This window comes from Phodopus roborovskii, unplaced genomic scaffold (assembly GCF_943737965.1).
Source record: "Phodopus roborovskii unplaced genomic scaffold, PHOROB, whole genome shotgun sequence".
In the NCBI taxonomy this organism is placed as follows: Eukaryota; Metazoa; Chordata; class Mammalia; order Rodentia; family Cricetidae; genus Phodopus; species Phodopus roborovskii.
Window position 1 is genome coordinate 10,154,718 of NW_026126517.1, and position 6,193 is coordinate 10,160,910.

Sequence of the window (6,193 nt, forward strand, 5' to 3'; positions counted from 1 at the left end):
AGCCTACACATTTAGCTTCATATCCACACACTGAAAAAAATATATATCAGACCATAGATAAGTGTGTTATAACTAACAGTGACCTTACTAGTGGCTCCCACAAACACAGCTTTAGATAAGAATGTTGCTGGAAAGTGGTGGCCCATGCCTTTACTTCCTGCACTTGGGAAGCAGAAGCAGGCAGATCTCTGTAAATCCAAAGCCAGCCTAGAGTGAGTTCCAGGACAGCCCAGACTACACAGAGAAACCCTGTCTTGAAAATAAACGAAAAAAAGGAAAGAAGGGAAAGAAGGAAGGGATGGAGGGAGAGAGGGAGCAAGGAAGGAAGGCAGGAAGAAGGAAGGAAGAAGGAAAGAAGGAAGGAAGGAGGAAGGAGGAAGGAAGAAGGAAAGAAGGAAAGAAGGAAGGAAGGAGAAGGAAGAAGGAAGGAAGGAGAAGGAAGAAGGAAGGAAGGAAGGAAGGAAGGAAGGAAGGAAGGAAGGAAGGCAGGAAGAAGGAAGGAAGGAAGGAAAGAAGGAAGGAAGGAAGGAAGGCAGGAAGAAGGAAGGAAGGAAGAAGGAAAGAAGGAAGGAGGAAGGAAGGAAGGAGGAAGGAAGGAAGGAAGGAAGGAAGGAAGGAAGGAAGGAAGGAAGGAAATAGAGAGGAGCCCGCATGCATGCACTGACCAACTCAGCTGCCATCTGGGCCCAGATCCAACGATTTGAGTCAGTCCACTGCAACATGTACTCTATCTAAGAGATACTGGAGTGAGGTCCTGCAGAACCAGGTGTCATTAATGAATAAGGCAGATGCTAGGCCAGCCCCTAGCATGAAACCACCATGGCTTCAGCCCACACCATTTGCCCTGCTGGGCAACAGAGAGCACAAGGTAATGGTGCTGCCTGCAGGCTACAAGAACAAAGATCAAGCTCCACAAGCCTCACAAGCCAAGGGTGGCTGACATTGAGGGTGGGGATGTGTGCCTGCTGGAGCACACATGGAACCTACCCCACAAGATGCCCTGCTTAGCCTCAATATCACCCTAATTCTTGGCAACAGCAGGATATCCAAGACAAGTCTTGGTGACACACTGCTGTTTCCAATACCACTATGACAAAGGAATATGAGATGGAGAGGTGGAAAAAATGGAAGAATGGAGTGGTACATGTGCAGTGATGACAGGCAGAACTAGAGATGGGATGGTGGTGACAGGTGTGAGAGAAGGTCACAGTTCACCGGGGAACAGTCATTGTGAAGTAGGGTCAGCAGGGTGGTGTGTAGCAGCCTAGAGCTTGTGCGGACTCAGCCCCCCAATATTCTGCCCATTCTCATGGTCACGCTGGCTCCGAGCAACAACAGGGTGGTCCAAGATGAAGAAAAATTTATTTTCTGGATTGGACCCCCTCAAAAGACCTCTGTGATCTGTGCTGTTCATTGAGACCATGTTGGTGTCCATGGTCTGCTGCCCCAGACCATGTTGGTGTCCATGGTCTGCTGCCCCAGACCATGTTGAAGCCCAAGGTTCATGTGGATGTCTGTGATCTGGGCTGCCACTGGAAGCCATGTCAATGTCCAAGGCTCATGCTACGGCCAGAAACCAGATGGATGTCTGTAGTCCATACTACTTCTGGGGGCCATATTAGTGACTCTGGTCCATATTGCCACCAGAGACCATATTGATGTGAGGGGCCTGTACTGCTGCCTAAGGTCTTGTTGGTGTCTGTGATCCATGCTTCCCCAAAAGGCCATGGTGGTGTCCATGGCCCGGCTTCAGCTGGACACTAGGTTCATATCTATGACTCCTGTTACCACCAAAAGCCCTGCAGATGACCATGGTCTGTGCTGCCACCCGAAGCCATGTTGATATCTATGGGCTCAGCTGCACCACCAGAAACCATATTAGTGTCTGTGGTCCCTGATGTCCATGTTGTCTCTGAGGGCTATGATGGTGCCTGAGGCCCATGATGAAGCAAAGGGTTGTGTTGATGATGTCCATGGTCCATGGTCTACACTGCTACCAGAGACCATGCTGAGGTCTGTGGCATGTGCTGAAGCTGTAGATCATGTGGATATTCATTGTCTGTGTTGTTGCCAGAAACTATGTAGAAGTCCATGATCAGTGTTCCCACTGACTGTAAGCAGCAAGGGAGCTACTATTTCAGTGGTTCTGATGAGTGCAGACTCACAGTTGAGAAAGAGGGACGTAGAAGCCTTCTGCAACCATCCCTACCCCACTCCACCCCCAAAAAGTAACAACCTAAACATAAAGTCATCAAAGAGAATTCTTAAAAATTGTGATAAGGATGCTCTCCACAATTGATGGCTTCTGGTGGGGGTAAGGGTGGGAAAGGACTCAGCTCTATTTAAGGAGCTGACTACTGGGAGTTTGACCATGCCCCAGTGAGTATATAGGCAACACAAATAGGGCATGATGCAGGGTTTTTTTTTTTTTTCCTTCTTTTGGGGGAAGCAGGGAAGTCACAAGGGTGGGGGCAGACTTGGAAGGACTGGAAAGTGAGTGTGATCAGAGTGTATGTTGTGAAATTCTCAAATAATAAATAATCAATAAAAATATAATGTTGGAAAAATAACTAAAAGATTCTTATAAAGTAATTATCAAATTTGGTAGATATGGTGACTCGAATGAGAATGGCCCCCATATGTTCATGCATTTGAATGCTTGGTCCCAGTTGGTGGAATTGTTTGGGAAAGATTAGGTGTGTATAGCTTTGTCAGAGGAAGTGTGTCACTGTGGATAGACCATTCTCAGTCTGTCTCTCCCTCTGCATCCAACTCGCGGATCAAAATGTAAGCTCTCAACTGTCCCTACTACTATGCCTTTGCTGGGCCATCATGGACTCTAACTCTCTAAAACCATAAACCCAAGTTAAATGCTTTCTTTTATTAAAAAGAAGAAGAGGAAGAAGAAGGTAATTTGGAAGAAGGAGCATGTAACCGGCTACCTTGTCTATCCACAGGCGAGAAGTACGCAAAGCAGGTTATCCATTGCTTAGGATACATGCATGCAGCAGAAGACTACAGGAATGATGGGGAGGGAGAAACACCAAACTGAAGATAATATTTACCTGTGACAGGAGAAGGGCAGAGCCCAAGAGACATCTATGGAGGTCTTAACTATTCACTATATCTGACTAACTGATTGAGTGATTGATTGATGTTTGCTTGTTTGTTTTTGCTTTGTTTGAATTCTACCTCAGCTCCTAAGTGCTAGGATTCCAGGTATATACCACACACCCAGTAATGTTTTTATATTATGTACTGTGTGATTGGTACCTAGATTTTATTTTCTTTCTTATTCTTTGTACCTTCTATATGTGTCCAATATTTCATAATTGTTTTTAAAGAAATGAAGGGGCAATAGTGCTGGATGTTTTGGGGAAAACAAGGGTCCCTGTGCCCAGAGTTTGTTCACTTTTTACGCTTTGCTCATCCTTTGTCATTCAGAGTAGCTCAGACTATCCCAGCTTTCTGGGCTTCTCTGAAGCTAAGGTTCATTTGGTGGCAAAGTGGTTTCCACGTGTCAATTCCCAACCCTGAGATGTCAGAAGCTCCACTGGGAGTTATGCCAAGAAAGCAATTAAGAGAGTAGGTTTCCTCATAGAAGACATAGCAGGGATCTTGGACATGTTCAGGGTGTGTTGATGGGCCCTTCGGGGGCCACAGAGGCTTGGAGCAGGGACATGCTCCATACGTGAAAGCCTTCAGGGCAAAACAAAGGGTCAGGCAGCTGACTCCCTGCCTCCCTAGAAGCCTGACTGACAAGTCCTCCTAAAGTGCATGGGGACATCTGGAAGGAGGCTCAGCACACCTCACCCTAAGCAGGCACTCCCAAGAGGTCAGCTTCTTGGCCACCTTTCCCCCAGACACCCAAAGGCTATGCTCTCATGGCCCACCCAACAGCAAACCTGGCATGTTTACTTACTCTAGCTTCGAGAGAGGTCTTCCTGCCATCAGATCAGTTGGTCAGAGTCAAGGAGAGTGTCCAAGGCCCTGTATTTTGTCTGGGACTAAAGCAGAATGGGAATGGAGGGGGGCAAGGAAGCAAAACTGGGATCTGAGGGACAGCTCTAACCTCACCAGCCTCCAACCATTTCCCAAAATACAGGCTTTTTGCTTTGGTTTGGTTTTGGGTTTTGGTTTTGGTTTGTTTGTTTTGGGGGTTTTTTGTTATTGTTGTTGTTTGGTTTGGTTTGGTTTTTGGAGGGGTTTTTGTTGTTTTCATTTTTCAGATTTCCTTACCTCACCATGTCCCTATTTTGTCCTTTCCTCCCCTCTTTCTTCCTTTGGAAGGCCTCCTATCTTCTTAACCACATTCTGTCAGTTCTTGGAACTTGATTTGCATTACTGACCATAGCCCACACAAGACAATGGAAGAGCTTCCCAATAGAGCTTCAAGAGCAGAGCGGTGGGGCAAATCCTCCAGGGCCTGGGGTGGGCAGAGAAGGGTGAGAAATGGTTTGCTCTGTTTAGCAGTCTCTCCTGCTTGAGAGAAGTGAGAATTTTATTGCAACCCTCTCAGAGTTGTGTGGGTTGGGAGGTGACACGGTGGCATCTGAAGGCCCCGAAGGGAGACTCGTTCTTCTGGGATTTGTTGCCAGGGTGGCCGCTTCAGGGCTGACTCACCCAGGGAAGGCTGGGCACAAGCCAAGGATCAATGGAAAGACTCTAGGGTCATCCATGCTGCCCTTGGCTCTGCCAGCTCAGCCTGCTGGGGACCTGCCAGGACACACTAGGCGGGCAGAGCTTAGCTCAGGGAGTCAGGAATAGTTTGCAAAGTTATCCAGGCTGTGTTTTTTTTCTCTACTGGGACAAAAGGATACATTTTCTTCCTACAAATATATCACAAAGCAAACTGTCCTTGCCCCTCATCAAAAGCCAGAGAAGTTAAAAAAAAAAAAAAAAAGTGCCCTTTCCTTCTCTAGAAAGCTTAGAAACATACATAAGCAGGCTTGTCTGCTCCGAGAGGCAGCTTGCATGGACACTGGCCTCCATGTTGTCCTGGCTGTTCTCCTGGGGCTCTAGACCTGGCTGCTCAGGTGAGCCCAGCCCATTCTGTTTCCTCCATTTACACACACACACACACACACACACACACACACACACACACACCACTACTACCACCACCACCACCACCACCAAAAACAGCCCATAGGACCTTTACCTTAGATAAGTCCTACTAGAAATTGCTGCATTGGAAACCACAGGGCAAACAAAAATTACCACCAAGAAGATAGCCAGGTTATGGGCAATTTTACAAGTTATTACAATGATCCATTGAGCTTAGGCATTGACCCAAGCCCTTCAATGTTTTATCCAGGCTTCTGGTACTTCATAGGCTAGGTTCTTCTGTCTGGGTCTGCCTTTCCCCGGAACCCCTAAGTACTGAAGCTCTGTTCTCCTCACCAGCAAACCTGAAAGGACTGCCAAGCTTATGGAGAAATTATTCCCCATGCTCTTGCTCAGCCAGAAAGTCAAAAAGACAAAGGCATCAATTTCTGAACCCAAATGTCTCAACCATAGCTGTGCCTAGAAGCCAAAAGACTAAAGCACAAGGCATCGTAAAGGATGGTTCAATCTCCCCTTCTCACTCTACACATAGGAAATTAGATTCTAAGAGTTCACCTCAGATTCCAGACCAGCTAGGTTTCTGGATGATTTTTTTAAATGGTTGAGTTCCTTCTTCACACTTACTGCTGCCTCTCATGATACAGTCCCTTTGCTTTTTAGCCTGGGCTCTACCTCCTAATCATTTGAGACCTCACAGAGTAGGGTGTGGCTACCATTGCCACTGTTGTCTCAATCACCCCACCATAGCATAAAGAACATACCCATGGATGAGATAAAGCAACAGAACAAGATGCAAGTTTTAAATACATCCAACTTTATTAGGAGTAGGCTGCTGTCACCTCAGCAGCCAGTTCCTATGTATACACAGTATACACGCTCGGCCAGTCCCCATACCCTCTTGTCTATCTGCAGTACACAAAATGCAAAAGAAGCAAGCCCAAAGGGGAAGGGGCTCTACCAACAACAGTGTCTAGAGTCTCCAGGAGCTGACTTCCAAGGTGAGCTCCTTTCAGCCCCTCTCCCAACAGGATGAGGTCCATTAAGAGGGTGTTTGGTTTTAAATCCTCCAATCAGTGCACACAATAGGCAAAAGAGGGTCGGGGATCTCAACCCCAAAGTCTTTCTG